The sequence below is a fragment of the Solanum verrucosum genome, unplaced genomic scaffold (assembly GCF_900185275.1).
Source record: "Solanum verrucosum unplaced genomic scaffold, falcon-dt-bn FXZP01000252.1, whole genome shotgun sequence".
Lineage (NCBI taxonomy): Eukaryota > Viridiplantae > Streptophyta > Magnoliopsida > Solanales > Solanaceae > Solanum > Solanum verrucosum.
In genome coordinates, this window is record NW_026019988.1 from 5,487,878 (window position 1) to 5,506,793 (window position 18,916).

The following is an 18,916-nucleotide window of genomic DNA, read 5'->3' on the forward strand; positions in this document are numbered from 1 at the left end:
AAACGTAAGTTTTAATAATCCAAAAAGAAATTGTCTATAAAAAAGATATGTATAAAGAAAAACATTACAAAATGTCAAGGTGGTGTAACATCAAATTTATAGAAAAAATTACAAGTTTAAACAGAATAGAAAGAAAAGTAAATAAAGACATGACATCCATAATAAAAGACATCACATTAAAATATATAGAAAAAAATATTGTCATATTGATTGAATTACATTTTCTTAGAAGTCGACTTAATATAGACAAAATGTTTCATATGTATAAAAAACTGAAATCATTTTAAAAAAAAACAGAAAGGAACAAACGAATCGACTACAAAATAGAAAAGTCTTTGACTGACAATCTTTTGACATGTTTAAAGTTATGGGAAAAGCTTTATATTGTAACAGCTTAACTGGACGCAAATGCTATATTTTCTACTACAACATATATCTACCGCAGTATAGCTAATAGTAGTTTATTTAATTATACATTTGGAGATTATGTATTTCTTAATGTAAGGTATAGAATTGTTGTGCTAAAATAATATCTTCGTGGAATTCTGTTTGTTTCTAATTTTTCCAATTATTGTAGGTGATGTTTATTGGTGTAGTAGCCAATAGCCGGCAGTGTAGAATTGTTTTATTTGTTTGCTGTAAAATAGGTTACATTCAAAGTTGTATAACCATCTTTAATAGAGAGTGAACAGATGAATTAAAACTCATTTACAGAATTTGAACATAAAACTTGAATTTCTACAAGCCCCTAATCAATCAATACATGCCTACTTATTGAATCACCAACCTGAGAATAAACGATGGTAATCTAGGATCCCAAAATAGCACAATTTCATCACCAACACCCAATCCGCTATCATTGAACAATTCCTTAATCATTAGGCAACTTCCTAAAGCTAACAGTTTCACCTTCATACTTCTTAGGGTAATTCAATACAGGAACACACTCCAAGTTTATATTAATTTGAACATAAACTTTGAAATAATAGGATTCCAACATAGCAGAATTTCATCACCAACACCCAATCCACGATCATTGATCAATGTCATGCACGTTAGAGAGTAGTCATCACTACACAGCTTCCTAAAAGAAAAACTTACATCTTCATACCTATTAGTCCTGCCACACTTCTTCTCTGTTACATCCCACAAGCCAACGTGCGCCACATTCCCATTCACCAAACTTCTTGCCAGCTCCAACTTCCAGTATGGAAGAATGTAGTCAAACATGGCGAAAAATGAAATCCACAGCTCTCCAAAAGTGACTGGTAATCTTTTTCCTCATGTGCATCATGTTATTTGAATGGATTGTCTGGGAAGGGCCTGTCTCTATTAGCTCTCTACTGAAGGCGTGTTGTTAACTTTGTAAGAGAATATCTTCTTCCTACAAACCATAGAAAGTAATTGGAACATAAACGTTTGAAACCTAGGATCCCAATATATCCCAATTTCATCACCCACAGCCAATCGGTGAATGTTGGACAATCATATGACAGATAGAGAATAGTCATCATTAATCAGCCTCCGAAAAATAAAACCTGCATCTTCATTAAACATAGCAACACCCTTCCTGGCTCCGTTCACCAATTGTTTGGCTTTGTCCAAGTTCCAGTATGGAAGAATATAGTTAAACGTCTCGGAAAATGAAATCACCAGATTTACTTGATGTAGAACTTGAGGCATAATCTCTTTCTTGATCTTCATACTTTACTGTCGCATTGTGTAGATTCTTCATATTGTTAATGCCCTTCACATCTATAGTTATACTCCATTGACCTCCCAAATTTCATCTAATACTTTTTCTAGCATTGATAAATAAATATGCTTCCATCATCACTGGAGTGAGATCATTGAAAATTCATTACTCTAATCTAGCTTTGAGAATTTTTGCTTCAGCAATTAGATCAGGTCGAAATCTTCAATACCTCTCCATCAGAAAAACCATGCTGATTTAGAGGCCTGATCTGAGTAAAATGAGAACTACACTTTTTCAAGAGACAATTAGAGCAAGAAGTTCTCTTTTTTTCTTTTAATAACAAAAGGTCTCAAGGATATATAAGTGCTTACTAATACTCAAGGCACTATTGAACTGCAAGTGGAATGAGTAAATACAGATAGTCAGAAAATGAGAATGAAATAATGGTGCCCTGGGCCAAAAAAGCAATTCTCATATACTCACATACGCATTCAAACGACTTGTTAAAAGAAGTTCACACAGCCTATCCACTTGACTACATCAAGAATTACTTATTATCATAAAAGAAAAAACCTCTTCTGAGCAAAGAAATAAACAGTTCTCCAAGAATTTCCAATTGATATACATTTTCATTTACGGATCATTTATGAAGCCACAAGTTAATAACCTCACACCTTTTCACCATCACCAGAAAATGATCTAACAAGGAGAAAGAACAAAGTTACAAACAAAAAGGAGTATATCTAAAGTCTAGACTACATGCAACATGTATCAAGCATATTTATCATTAGAAACTACTGGTCATGTTCTAAACCTTTAACGTGAACAACCACAAATAGTCAACCAATCTGAAGTGTAGACTACATGAAGGTAGTGCACAAATGGTATCTCCTAGCTAATATAGCTAGCCAAAGTTACAATGAAGTTGATACTGCATAAACTTCAATATATGTTTTTCATCACAGGTTGTTTATCCCATTCTGGATAAATTAAAAGGGAATCTTGGTTTGTGGTGGTGCCACATAGGCTTGTCTAGGGTTATCTTTTATATATATATATATATATATATATATACGATAGTACTAGATAAGAGTGTCCGTGCTAGCACGAGCCCAATATTTGTTATTTTTTTGTCTCACTTTTTGTGACATAGATAAATTTTAATATGATTTTTAAATATTTTAAGTTGTTAATTATTGTAATTTGTAGTACTTTTTACGTAATTTTTAAATAATATATGTTACTTCCCGTGTCCTAATATATGTAGGGCAAATCTACTACTTAACTATAAGTGTGGATAACCACACATATGGCGGTCAACACCATGTTGTTAATCTTTATAGATTTACAATACTTTTTACGTAGTCTTCAAATTAAATAATACATGTTACTTCTTTTGTCCCATTTTAAGTGACACCGATAGATTAATTTTATGAATCAATTGAATTTTTTTATAAGCAATTGAATTTTTTATATGTTTTTTTAAAAGAACAAATGGACGATTTTTACATTTGTTTTGGATATTCCTAAACCAAGTCTACCATTCGTAAATCACACCAGGAGCCCTCATATATGGATAAGTCACCTTATAGATTAGTCAATTCGGCCCGAGACAACTCATGCTTTCTCCTATGAAATATCAATTGAGAAGTTCTATGATTTTCAGTAATAAATACAATAGATGAAACCGAAAATATGAACCCAAAGAAAGCAATTTAAGCAATGAATCCACTTTACCACAATCACACACTAATGAAGGGCAGGCAAGCTAATGCTACCAATAAAGATACCAATGATGCATACATGCAAGGAATAGACAATAATGGGTATCCATAATTAAAAATAGGTTTAACTATCTTCTAAGCCATCCAAAAAAGTACCTTTGGCTTAGTGGAAAGCTTTAATACATCTTTGTCCTTTTATCCAATCGTAATTCTTTATTCAGAAACCACATGGTCATGTTTCGTTTTTTTCTAAACTTTAATCATATAAGTGATAAGTGGACCCTTAATTGAACACATTATTTGAGGTCTTACTTTTATGTGTATCACCCATTTTCCAATATTCAGCCTCCTCTTTTTTTCAATCAAAATTAGTATTCCTGAAGATGGCTGATGCCGTTGTGTCATTTGCAGTTCAAAAATTGGGTGATTTCCTAATACAACAAGTTTCCCTGCTTACAAATCTGAGAGATGAAGTTAGATGGCTGAGAAATGAGCTACTCTTCATACAGTCTTTCCTCAGAGATGCAGAACTAAAGCAAAGTAGAGATCAAAGAGTTCAACAATGGGTGTTTGAGATCAACTCTATTGCTAATGATGCTGTTGCTATACTTGAGACTTATAGCTTTGAGGCCGGTAAACGTGCTAGTCGTCTCAAGGCTTGCGCTTGCATATGTAGGAAGGAGAAGAAATTTTACAATGTCGCCGAGGAGATTCAATCACTCAAGCAACGAATCATGGATATATCTCGCAAACGAGAGACTTATGGTATCACAAATATCAATTATAATTCAGGAGAAGGACCAAGTAATCAGTCTGCCATGGTTAGAACATTGAGGAGAACTACCTCATATGTGGATGATCAGGATTCCATTTTTGTTGGACTTCAGGATGTTGTACAAACATTGCTAGCTCAACTTCTCAAAGCAGAGCCTCGTCGAACCGTCCTCTCCATTTATGGCATGGGCGGATTAGGCAAAACCACTCTTGCAAGAAACCTCTACAAAAATCCTAACATAGCCTCTAGCTTCCCTACACGCGCTTGGATATGTGTTTCGCAAGAGTACAACACAATGGATCTTCTTAAGACTATCATAAAATCAATCCAAGGTTGCGCCAAGAAAACTCTAGATTTGTTGGAAAAGATGGCAGAAATAGATCTAGAAAATCACCTTCGTAAGCTATTAACAGAATGCAAATACCTTGTGGTGGTTGATGATGTATGGCAGAGAGAAGCATGGGAGAGTTTGAAAAGAGCATTCCCGGATGGCAAGAAGGGCAGCAGAGTCATTATTACCACGCGCAAAGAGGATGTCGCCGAAAGAGCAGACGACAGAGGTTTTGTTCATAAACTTCGTTTCCTAAGTCAAGAAGAAAGTTGGGATCTCTTTTGTAGGAAACTACTTGATGTTCGAGCAATGGTTCCAGAAATGGAAAGTCTAGCTAAGGATATGGTGGAAAAGTGTAGAGGCTTACCTCTTGCAATTGTTGTATTGAGCGGACTACTTTCACATAAAAAGGGGCTAAAAGAAGGGCAAAAGGTGAAAGATCACCTTTGGAAGAACATTAAAGAAGATAAATCTATTGAAATCTCCAACATACTATCCTTAAGCTACAATGATTTGTCAACTGCGCTCAAGCAGTGTTTTCTTTACTTTGGTATTTTTCCAGAAGATCAAGTGGTCTGAGCTGATGACATAATACGGTTGTGGATGGCGGAGGGATTCATACCCAGAGGAGAAGAAAGAATGGAGGATGTCGCTGAAGGCTTCTTGAATGAACTGATAAGACGAAGCTTGGTTCAAGTGGCTTATACATTTTGGGAAAGAGTTACTGAATGTAGGGTTCAGGATTTACTCCATGATCTTGCGATACAAAAGGCATTGGAGGTAAACTTCTTTGACATTTATGATCCAAGAAGCCACTCCATATCCTCTTTATGTATCAGACATGTGATTCATAGTGAAGGAGAAAGGTACCTCTCACTTGATCTTTCTAACTTAAAGTTGAGGTCAGTTATGTTCTTCGATCGAGATTTTCGTAAGACGATTCTTATAAACTTCAGGAGTGTGTTCCAACATCTATATGTGTTGTACTTGGAAATAGATAATTCGAATAGGTGTATAGTACCTGATGCTATAGGAAGTTTGTACCACCTCAAGTTGTTACGCTTGATAGGTATCCGTGATGTTCCCTCTTCCATTGGCAACGTCAAGAATCTACAGACACTTGTTGTCAATGAGGGGAGATACCTTTGCAAACTACCCTGCGAGACAGCTGACCTGATAAATCTAAGACATTTAGTTGCTCAGTATACAAAACCTTTGGTACATATAAGCAAACTCACTAGTCTTCAAGTTCTTAATGCTGTTGGTTGTGATCAATGGAAAGATGTTGATCCTGTTGATTTAGTCAATCTTCGAGAATTAAGGATGCATAGTATTATGAAATCTTACTCCCTAAACAACATTAGTAGCTTGAAAAACCTTAGCACTCTCGCATTGAATTGTCTTGAAACTGAATCATTCCCATCCCTTGAATTTGTTAATTGTTGTGAAAAGCTCCAGAAATTGTGGTTAAGTGGGAGAATAGAGAAACTGCCTCTGTTTCCAGATTCCATCACAATGATAACTCTTTTCGATTCCTATTTTGGGAAGGTTGCCAAACCTAAGGAATCTCCGATTGTCTACAGCTTCTTATGAAGGAAAAGAAATAATGTGCAGTGATAACAGCTTCAGTCAACTAGATTGTCTACAGCTTCTTATGAAGGAAAAGAAATAATGTGCAGTGATAACAGCTAGAAAGATGGGATTTAGGCACAAGTGCCATGCCTCTGATTAAAGGTCTTGGTATTCATAACTGTCCAAATTTAAAGGAGATTCCTGAGAGAATGAAATACATGGAGCTGTTGAAGAAGAATTATATGTAGTTTTCAAGCATATATATTGTTATACCGCATTTTAACTCGAGGTCAAAATGGTGTACGACATTTTGGTGATTTCCAAATTAATTAACTTAAGAAGTCGCCACCTAATTAATTATGGTGAATTAGGACACCTAAATATTTAACTAAGTAATACTAAAATGACTTCAATTAGATGGTCTACTAAACTTAAGATTCTAAGTAAGGACTCTAATTATCCTAAAGGGAAGGGATAAGGCATCCTTTAAGATTCGTTAAAAATACGATTACCGACCAAACTTAGGTTAAAAATGAAAAGAATGCTAAAGGTTAAGTAATTGAGTAACCAAGTTGGAAAACATTTTTTATTTTAAAGCTCTTTTTTACAATTTTATTAGAATGAAAAAGATTTAAGAAAAGAGTAATTTATTTAGATCAATTTAGACAAATCCTGTTGACACCCAATTTTGGACCTCCACAATATAAATTAATCATCGAGCTTCATAAATTCTAAACGATTTGAAATAATTGACCTTATAAAATTCAAAATATTTTCAAGCTAGTTTTATGTGATTTTGTCATTTGTTGGGAACTTTTAAATAATGTATACACACGCGCACACACACACACACACACACACATATATATATATATATTATTAGTTAGTATATTTTATGAATATTCGAATTATTGTCTCAAAAGTATTTTAGTTTTAGGTAAATATTTTGCCAACTAATTTGGTTTAAGTAATAGTTTCTATTTTAAATTAATTAGTTTATAATTAAGTTAATTATTTTATTTTGTAAAGATTAAGAAGCTCGTTAATTAATATTAATTTGTTTCATTTAATCTTTAGTCGGATTCACTAATAAAATTCAATTTGGCTAGATTGTTAATTCATTTGCCTAACCTTTTTATTGCAATTTTAACCATAAATTTCCCCACCCTAAACCTAATTGAGACTATTTTGGGCCATTTTCCTTAAACCATTTCAGCCCACTCCGTTTTCAGTTCAATTTTTCAGCAACCCATTCTCTGCAGCCCAACAACAAATAATTCCCAGCCCAATTCCAGCACCCATCAACAACAATACATACAACAAATAACCCAAAACCGACCCCACATCATTCTTCTTCTCCAGCAATTCAAGAAACCCAGAACTGGTACAGCAGAGAAAGAAGCACGATTTTCTCCCCTTTCCTCTTTCGGAATGGAGCAAAAATTGCAAGAAAAGGTGTCTCTCCTTAATTGGTGAAAGGAATTTGAAGTTTTGAATTTCAAATTTGGCCTTTTGAATCCGAGCTTTATCCCTTTCCCCCCAAAAAATTCGAACCCTGATTCTCTACTATAAATACCTTGTTCTTCTACAAGTTGTGGGGGATTTCTTTTTTTTTCGGAGTTAAAAATATTCTTGTGTTAGAGAATCATTAAAGAAAGTAAAGAAAATATTAAGAGGAAGTTGTTGGAATTTGGGAGGACATACAGAAACTAAAATCAGAGAGTGAGAATTTCGGTTTGATAGAGTCTTTGCTCGTTTTCTCTGGTTTGTTGTCGGTGTTCGTGGTCGTGTGGTGGAAGAGCTCGCTCCAGCTCAGCTGTCCCAAGTTCGCTGCTCCCCGAAAGGTAAACTTCTTTTGATCTTAACTCGTTTTAGTTGGCGTTTCATTTGGGAATTGAAGCTCTCTGTCGGTTCTTTCTCTCCCTCTCATGAATGCATCTGTTTCATTTTGATTCACTGTTAAAGTTCGATAATCGCTCGTTTAATGTCTTAGTTGATATTTTTCCTTAGTTGTTGGAGATGAAAGTTTGACAGTTAAAAGTTTTAGTTGTCTTACTGTTGGTTCGTTTTATTCTGTTTTGAGGAAGTCGGCTGAATCCATGACTCGTTTTGCTTAAAATAGTTTGATGTTCAAGTGCAAGTTTACTAGCTCGTGATTTTTTTTATTTTTGTGTTTTTTCTCTTCCTTCCATTTTTTTTATTTAGGTTTTGATATTAGAGTTAAATCTTTGTGTTTGTTGTGAAAGGAATAATGCATTCTGTCATTTATTGTTCATAATGCTCATTTCTTTTTCTTTTTTTTTTACATATCTAACTTGCCTTACTGTAAAAAATAAAAAAATAAAAAAGATGAATCTTCCTTACTCTTGGCATTCTCGTGATATATATATTATGTCATAGTAGTATACATTCTTTAGTTTACTTCATTATTTTATTAGATATCTTGTGTTAGTAGTATTTCGATTAGTTCATATATTCCTCTATGTGTTGTTATTATTAAAAATGGATGAGTTCATGGTCGCCTCTGTTTTTGTTCTCGCATTTTTGTCAATATGCCTCCATCTGCTGCCTTATTCTCTTGTGAAGTTTCAATTCATTAAGTGGAACTTCGGTCAGTTTGAGCACAACTATTATATGTTATAGTCCAAGCATGATTGTAGCATATTTAGTTTTGTAGTCTAAGCATGATTTTAGCATATTTAATTTTCTTTCGAATGACCAATTGGTGATTTTTTTCCTCAACTCTTTTTATTTTTTTCTTATTGTATATAGTTGCGAATTTTGTTAAAATAATTCATGGTTCGCCCTTTAAGTGTGAATATTAATCTTTGTTGTATTCCTTTTGTATGTGACACTTGCCTTGAGTCCACGAGACTCTTCCCTTGCATTTGGAGTCGGATTGAAACCCAACACCGTTATCGAGTCAATCACAATGAAGTACAGGTCCCAAAAGTGAAATGCAGGCCTGTAAATCAGGTTTTGAGGTTCCGGGAAGCTGAAAATAGACTAATATACCTGCTGTATACAACGATATACAGTCAGAAAATATGGTATACAGGTCAAAACGCGAATGTGCAGAGTAAAAAATGCAGAATTAAGGAATTTAAAACAAAATACAGGTTTGGGAGTCCGAGAATTAGTGGTATACACGGTGTATACATCGAATATACACTTGGCGTATATCGTGAGCAAGGAGGATGGAAATGGGGCCAAAAGCCCAATTTACTTATTTATTTATTTTTTGCAGGTTTAGCAGATTTGTGGATTTGGGCCTTTTTGGCCCAAATTCAATATTGTCTTTCCTTTCCCTTTCCTATTTATTTGATATTGTATTTGACTAACACTTTGATTATCCTATGGTTTAATTTAATTAAATTCCTCAAGATAGCCATTTTTTTAAAATTATTTTTTATTATATATATATATATATATATATATATATATATACATATATATTTAAATTAAAGTATCTTTGTGTTATACTTAGCTTTAATTTTATTTGTCTTGTCACTTATGTTATTTCCCCTTTTGAAAATTCCCCTTTAGTTCATTCCCCCTTAAAATAAATAAAGTGATAAAAATAATAATGGTAATAAATAAATAAGTTAAAATAAATTAGTTTTCTTACTAAGTTAAAATTTCAAGATAAATTAGTTTTCTTACTAAGCTAAAATTTCAAGATAAATTAGTTTTCTTACTAAGCTAAAATTTCAAAATAAATTAGTTGTCTTTCTAAGTCAATTTCATAAATAAATAAATAAATAAATATATATATATATATAGTTAATATAAATTAGTTCTTTTACTAAGTTAAAATTTCAAAAAAATATATAGTTAATATAAATGAGTTCTTTTATTTAGTTAAAATTTCAAAGTTAGTCAAAAAATCACTTTTAGTCAAATCGCCGGTCAACCGCAAGTTAGCGGGCATTCCGAGGGCCTAACACCTTCTCGGAATGTACATTTGAACTCGAACCCGTTTTCAATTGATTTTGTCTGTTTAAATCTTTTGGAAACCTTATAGTTTTTCTTGATTTTTACTAAAAAAAAAATTAAGTGGCGACTCTGTCCTTTTGGAAACCCGATTTCTCTTAAACCATAAGTTTAATCGGTTTTTCGAAAACTAAGTCATTTTTCCCTATATATATATTTTTAAATAAAACAAATCCATGACTAAAAAAAAAAAGTAATTAAAAAATAGACATTTGTTCATTGATTGACAAGGTGTTTCCTTTAGAAAAAGTTTTAGAAAAATAAGAATTTAGAACAAAATATTTTCTTTTTCTTTGTTGAAAGACATTGCCAAGTTTGAACAAAACGGTATAAATTAGTGAGTTTAAAAATGATGCAAAATGGAATGTTTAAAAAGAATTTGCCAAGTGAAGTTTATAAAAGCTAAAGTAACTAATAGGTTTGTTTCTAACCAAAGGTATCCAAACCCAAACATTTATGTTAAGTCAACTATTATGAATCCAAACTAGAAATATCTAAATCACACAAGCAAGTATAACATGTAAAGAAAAACACGTAAACAAATAATGCAAAATGTAAGTAGCCATAAGTGACTCCAAGATAGGACCACTTGTTTTGCTTGCAATTTCGAATGGTCAAAGATGTAGTGAAGACTCCATGTGCGGGTGTGAGGATAATGTTGAGTCTATGAGACTCATGATTTGCTAGAGTCTTGAATCAAAGACTCCATTTTGCTCCCAAAGTGTTCATGCAAATAAAAGGAAGTAAAGAAGTTAGCACGAGTCGACTTTAATCAATATTGATTAAACCAAACATGAAGACAATAAAAGTCACAACAAAGATATTATCCGGAATGGAAGATATGCAAGCACGGGAAACTTTGAACCCAACTAGAAGCAGCCATATACATGCCCTTTAGGTACAAAAATAATTCCCAACTTCAACAGGTTTTTAAACTACAACATGATCAATTGACATTGACTTTTACATGGATTATACTAAATATTAAGAACTAGAAATAAACTCAATTAACTCTCTACTTACATAATAGAAGAGAGGCTTCAACAAGCAATAAAAAAAAAGCTTAAACTAAAGTTTATATGTTGGCATAGATATAGAGTAGATTGTGGCAGTGAGCATAGTTATTTCTTCCCGAAAAACCAGTGAGCAAGCACTAATCAAACCATTTGCAGAATAAAGGCATGAGGTAATTTAAAATCAAAACAAAAACTGATTCAAAATGATAAATTACTCACAAAATGAGACCATTCGTTAAGCATGTGACGACTAACGTGAAAGGGATATAACTTCAGATTTGTATGAGTCTCGAGCAAATCCAATTTTTAAGCATCAATTTTATATAATAACTAAGCGAAGCTGAAACTGTTCATGATACATTAACTTCTCAAAAATAGACAGAAACAGAGAAACATAGAAGGCAAATATCACTTTTACTATAGTTATATTGAGCATAAATCACTTTTGATATATATACCATTTTAATACTGTAACAAAGAAAGTATTTTGATTAAGTAAAAAAGAAAACAGAGAGGATGAGGAGTGGAATATCACCTGCTATAGGACAGTGAATGGGGCTGCTAGATCAAGTGTCTATAATCGAACAATGACGAACTCAAACAAGCTCGAAACTTGAGTTTTGGTCGAGATTGAAAGAGGATGCGAAGGCAATTTTTTTAGAGCAGAAAATAGTAGTTAAGCAGTAATATGGTGTAATGGAAAAGCTTCTTAAAAAAAATGAACGCCAAAGCTGCTATGGAGGTCAAAGGACTGAAAATCTTCCCCTTAAAAATGAAGGCCGAGGTTCCTATAAATAGTGAAAAAAACTAGGTCTTTAAGATTGAATTTTGGGCGGGATATCGATTGAGAAAATGGCTGTTTGAATTCAGAAATCGTACCTTTGATTCTCCATCAGAGATTCAAAAAGTCTTTTGGCTTCTTGTTGATCAAATTAAAGAAGGGAGATGTTTATCATGAAGAGGAAGAGAGTGTCTTGTTTTCCGCAGAAGAGAAGACGTTGCTCTTGCACGAAAATAGAGAGACTGAACTCTGTCCATGGTTAAAGGTCTTCTGAAATTTCCTCAAAGAGGAAGAACGATGCTTTGGGACAAGGCGCAGCTGCTGTACAAGTTAGAATAAGGGCTTGCGTTTGGGCTGAAATTTTGAGTGGATTTGGGATGAGTTTTTGGGCTATTTTGGACAGATTTGATATAAAATATGGGCTGAAAAGTTTTGGTCTTATTTGAGGCTGTTGGGCCAAATTTCTCACCCTTTTTCCTTTCTTCTTTTAAATTATTTTTGGGCTTCTAACTTAATAACTAATATAATACATATATTAAAAAATGATAACTAATGATTTGCATAATAAAATATCAATATTAAAACCTTACACTAATATAAAGTACAACTACAAAAAAAAAAAGATTTTATAATTAATTAAATAGGTTAGAAACTTGAGAGAAGGCGACAACAAATAATTATTTTAAGAAAAGAAGGTGTAAAAGTGACAATAATCATTTCAATAATAAACATATAATTTTAGTAGATAAATAGTCATAATAGTAAAAATAGTTACGAAAAAGGATAATTTGATGAGTTATTAAATTAGAAGCTCGAAAACAATGAATTGGAAGAAAGGAGGGTCAAAATTGGGTGTCAACATATATATATATATATATATATATATATATGATGTCTTCATAATCGTAGAGGTATTGATTTCTGCCAAGCACTTGAAGACATTGGTTATTAATTTCAGGGCTGTCAGTGAGAGTGGTTTTAGTGTTTGATTTCTTATTGTTTTAAGCTTTTTGAGTGACTGTAATTGGTTTGAACATAATTGTTTTAATTAATTGGTCTACTGTATGTTCTTTTGCTTATCCATATTTAAGACGATGCTTTATATGTTAAAATGAAATTAAAAAGAGTATATGGTACTCTCTCTTGTCCACAATTTAGCATTTTGTTCTTTCTTTTATAGTGAAAATGGTCAAAAATACCCTTAAATTATGTAAAAGGAATAAAAATGTCCTCTGTTTATAGTTTGACTTAAAAATGTCATTACAGTCAACTAGAGTTCCTTCAACTCGAGGATCTTTCAAAGCTAGAAAGATGGGATTTAGGCACAAGTGCCATGCCTCTGATTAAAGGTCTTGGTATTCATAACTGTCCAAATTTAAAGGAGATTCCTGAGAGAATGAAATACGTGGAGCTGTTGAAGCGGTCTAATAAATACCTGAAGCTTTTTGAGTGACTGTAATTGGTTATTAATTTCAGGGCTGTCAGTGAGAGTGGTCTTAGTGTTTGATTTCTTATTGTTTTAAGCTTTTTGAGTGACTGTAATTGGTTTGAACATAATTGTTTTAATTAATTGGTCTACTGTATGTTCTTTTGCTTATCCATATTTAAGACGATGCTTTATATGTTAAAATGAAATTAAAAAGAGTATATGGTACTCTCTCTTGTCCACAATTTAGCATTTTTTTGTTCTTTCTTTTATAGTGAAAATGGTCAAAAATACCCTTAAATTATGTAAAAGGAATAAAAATGTCCTCTGTTTATAGTTTGACTTAAAATGTCATTACAGTCAATACTTTGGTTAAAAAATGTCCTTGCAGTCAATACTTTGGTCCAGAAATGCCCCTATAGTTACAAAATGTCTTTTTTCGAATAATTTTTTTTTTTCGTGTTAAACGCATCGTCTCCTAATTAAAATATTATTAAAGAATACTATTCTTGTTTTCTTTCTTCTAAAAATCACTTTAACAAATAAAAATGTAGGAAATATTTTGTTTTCTTTTTAATCTCATTTTATCAATTAAAATAGAATAACTTCATGTACCCTTTTGACAGATAATATATATAAAAGATCATAGTATATTTGTCACGCCCCGAGCCTACACCCTGGGCGGGACCGGCACCTGGAGACCATTGCTGGCCCCAGGCGAACCCTTGGCCTGGCTTTCTTAACTCAGCGGAAACCTAACTCAATAGAATAACTCAACGTCATGCAAAGACATAAACAACTTAACTAATAAAAATATGGCCCAAAGGGCAACTCGAGTCTCAAAATAGAATATTTACACACATATACATATACATGGATGAGAGACTCAAAACTAACTGACTGACTGACTGTCTATTGAAGCCTCCAATATACTGAGATGGATGTGGGGACAGACCCCGCAACATCCTAATAGAACAAAACTAAGTACACAAAATAATTGAGTCCTCCGGAATGCAAGGAGGCTCACCACAGACTCTGGAGTGCTCAGTTGGATCAACGACGTGCAGGATGCTGATCCGGGGTACCTGTATCTGCATCATAAGACGATGCAGGCCAACTGGCATCAGTACATGGAATGTACGAATATGTGAGCTGGAAAAGCTGAACCACAACTTAAGCTTGAAAGGAGAACAAGAGATCACTTACCTTGACTCTGAACGACTCATATACATAACTGGACTCAAAGTAAAGCAATAAGACACGAGCCACACATATAAAGCTTGTAAAAGAATGTAAACAACTTAGATCGTTAAGGATGAAATGATAACAAACTCCACTTTTCTTTTATAAACATAATACAGCTTTTGTGGGAGGTTCTTTAACCGACAACCACCACTACGAGCCTTAGTGATGATACAATGTTTTACCTCACGTTGCCAAAGGACCATCCTATACCTTGCCATCGATATAGGACCTTACTTTTGCTTAGTGGATCCACTAGCCTAATCTTACGTGATCATCTAAATAGAATGATACGTCAAGTCCCATGTTGGCGCATGGTTCTTATGGAGAGTCGAGTTAATATGAACTCGTGTCCCCAATTCGGTGCTCAATACTACTCCCAAAAATACTTTGGCTCATGCTTTTAAAATAACTTCTTTCTTTGATTGAGACGATTACTCAAAACTTAGCCCAAAGGCTCTTTTGGAAAACATGGCTCCTTTCTTACTTAAATGTAAAAAAACATTTAAAACTTCTTTGGGAAGTACATAGTTCCCTAATAACTTTGGAGAAATGGACTCGACTCTTTACTCCTTACTTTACTTAAACTCTTTACTTTTGACTTGACTTGAAACTCTTAACTCAACTTGAGACTTGAAACGACTCTTGAAAAGCTTTAAAGACTTGCTTTGGCTTGCTTAACTTCTAAGCTTGGCTCTAACTCCACTTGACTTCTAACTTCACTTGACTTGATCCTAACTTTCTTGAATTTAATAATGGATTCAAGGACTTGATTGGTATTTCGAAGGACCTCATGGTGTTTAGGAATGATTTGGGGCAGCCAAACTAAAGAAAATCTTCGAACATAAATCATGAAAACAGTGGAGTCCGCGTCCTGTCCGCGACGCGGAGAAGATTTTGTTCACAGAGGGAACAAGTCCGCGACGCGGACGTGCTCCTCGCAAGCTGCCCGACTTTCTCCTTCACGTTACCAACTCTAAACTTTCTAACTTCAAGGGTTCCAGCCCCAATCACTTAGAAACATGAAATCCCTCAACATTCAATAGATTTCAACTCAAAACCCCAACCGAAAACAAGTCCCAAATCATCAAGAATCTCAACATTTCAATCAACAACAATACCAACAATAATTTCAACAACAACCACAACTAACAACTTTAACAACTTTAACAACTTCAACCACAACAACTTACAACTTTAACAACAAAGCCAATCCTTTCTTAATGAATAAAAGGGGTTAGGTGTGTGGGGGAAAGGATCACCCAACACTAAAAGCTCACATACCTTGATAGGGATCACCCCCGACGAAAATCCGCGATGATCTTGACGGAACTTGCTTGATCTTCCTCTTCTTCTCTTCTTCTCTTCTTCTCTTCTTCTTCTCTTCTTCTTCTCTCAAAACCCTCACTCTCACTTCTTTTTAAAATGGTAAAACTGATCAAAATGATCAGCCTAACACATTTTTATAACCAAAATAAAAGGCTAGGGAAAAGACCAAAATGCCCTTAATGATTCCCGGACGGATTTCCTTGTCAACTGCCCAACTTTCAAAGGTCATAACTCGCTTATACGAACTCGGAATTGAGCAAACTCGGCGGCGTTGGAAAGATCGTTCCACGAACTTTGCAACCATAACTGGAATTCCACCTAAATCATCCTGAGCTAGAATTTATGGCTGTTCAAAGTTGGCCAAAAATTCACATTTTTCCATACTTAGCCAAAATTTCCATAACTTTAAATTCTTTCCAAAAATGAAAATTTCAAATTCTAAGCCTCTTCAATTATTTCATATTGCCGGATGTTACAATATTCATCATTAATTTATATTTACTAGTTTCACGGCTCGTACGTTGCACGTGCGTATCATATATAAAGTATACGATGTTGTAAAATAGTATTAATATTACTAAATTAAAACTTTTTAGTAAATAATTATAATTTAAAGAACATAGGACAAGTATTTTTAAATGATTAATACAAATTTTCATAGAGTTACATGCATTTTGAGATCAAAATGACCGGATATTATTGAAGCATTTCAAAATACATTCAAAGTTTAAATATGGGAAGAAAGTGACAGTTCTTTAGAAGTATCATTATTTACTTCACTCAATTTTGTAAACAAATCTAACCAACAAGATTTTTAAAAAATGTCATCAATAGTCTTTCCTCTTGAGATTATGAACATAATTGATGGACACCATTTAAGTATAATTTTTCTCTTAAATATTCATACTTGAAATTTAGTATGTGCATGCCACTAATAATGATTACCATAAATATTTCAATATTTTTATCTTTATTCGTAATCTATCTTTTACCAATTAATATTTGAGTAAAACTATCATAGAGAGGTAATTCTACAAAAAAAAAAAAAGGTACTTTATTGTTATACGAATGATGGTTAAATTGAGGTTTGAGTTTATGTCAAATATTTAGCTTGACCAATTATTTGATTTAGATATACATATATATTTCAGTAGCTAATTTAATTTTAATATATGAACAACATCACCTTTGGTGAAAAATATTTCATTTCTTTAAGTTTCTATCTTATCTTTGTAGAATTGTAGTCTTCTTCTTTTTCTTGCCTCATACATATCATATAGTTGTTGTCTAATGAAAGTAGCTAGAATCTTATAGAAGTTGTATCGTGATACAATATATTAAACTTTTTCAATAATAAAAATTAATAGATGAATAAAATTTAAAGTATTGTTTATAGAATCTTTAATTTGATTTAAGATTATTTTATGACCAATCACTATTTGTCATGAAACTCGTAAGAAAAAATATGATTGTGAATTTATGAATGATTTGCTACGATTTGTTCACCAACTCTTTCTTATGTGGTACCTCAAATTTCGTTGAATTTTGAACTTAATCAACTGTATTGCAAATAACCCTGAGATTTTTTAAGAAGAAGAAGAGTAGAAAACTTTAAAAAATCGTAGTTTAAAAGTGAGAGGGAGCCCTCTATTTACAGCTAACAAATAGTAGTATTAATTGATGTTAATTGTTCCTTATCAGAAAAGTTATAACCTTTCGAAAAACTCACTGCTCATCGGAAAAATCACAACCTTTTGCAAAAGTCACAACTCATCGGAAAAGGCACAACCCTTTGAAAATGTCAAAATCCGTCAAAAAAGTCACAACCCTTTGAAAAAGTCACATTGATTTGAGAAAATCACAACCCTTTAATAAGAAAGGGTATCTACATTTAATATAATACAAATAATTAAATTAATAAATAAAATAAATTGAGTATTTTTAATTGGGGGTATTATAGTAATTCAATATTCAGTTTAGGAGTTCATGCTTTTAAGGTAGTATAGATAGATATAGATATAACAATAAAAAATAATGATAATAAAATAAGAATTATTTTCATTTCTTATTTTTTTCTGAATTGAAGTAAGATAAACATTTGCTAATTTTTAAAAAAATATTAGAAAAAGAGTGTGTTAAAAAGAAAATAATAATATATTTATTTAGAAAATGAGTATTTTTGACCCATTAAATAACAATAAGGGCATATTTTGGATCAAACTACAAACGGATGGTACTTTTATTCCTTTCGCATAGTTTAAGAGCATTTTGAACCAAAATATTGACGGTAAGAATATTTTAAAGCTAAATTATGAACGGAGGACAATTTTTTTAATTTTCCCCCCCTCTTTTATACAAATAATATTTGTGTTAAATCAACAGAGAAGAAGCTGTCACTTGAAGACATTCACCTTCATCAACTTGGCTTCTCCAACCATCAATCAACTTGGATTATTTCAACATTCTGTTTTTTCTTATGTTTTGTTTTTTCAATGTTTAATTTCTTTTTGTTTTTGGAAACATGTGTTGGAAGAGAACTTTTATTTATTTATTTTGTGATGACCTAATTAACGGAACAAAGTTAAAAATGTTCTTAAATTATGTAAAATGAATAAAAATAGCCTCAGTTAATAGTTTGATCCAGGGGCGGAGCTAGCCTTCTGTTAGAGGGTTCATCCGAACCTCCTTCGGTGGAAATTTTTACTATTTATACATGGTTAAAACTATTTTTTATGTATATATAATAGACGTTGAACCCCCTTCAGTTAATTGGTGTGTTTAGTTCTTCAACTATTGAACCCCTTATTAAAAATTCTAGCTCCGCCACTGATTGGATCCAAAAATATCATTGTCTCTAATAATTTGATCTGAAAATGCTCTTATTGTTACTTAATAAGTCAAAACTGTCTTTTTTCAATTAAATATGTTATCTCTCTTCTTTTTTAAACACGTTCTTTTCCTAATAATGATTTTTCTCATTAGAAAATGTTTATCCTACTTCAATTTATGAAAAAATTAATAAATAAAAATG

General features: G+C 32.7%; 1 protein-coding gene and 1 pseudogene across 2 annotated transcripts in view; both read left to right on the top strand.

Annotated features, from left to right (window-relative positions):
- Window positions 1–18,916, top strand: part of LOC125819085 (disease resistance protein RPP13-like) — an 87,676-nt gene that overhangs the window by 44,198 nt on the left and 24,562 nt on the right. The window lies entirely within an intron of this gene.
- LOC125819119 (disease resistance protein RPP13-like) lies at window positions 4,155–4,782 on the top strand (annotated as a pseudogene).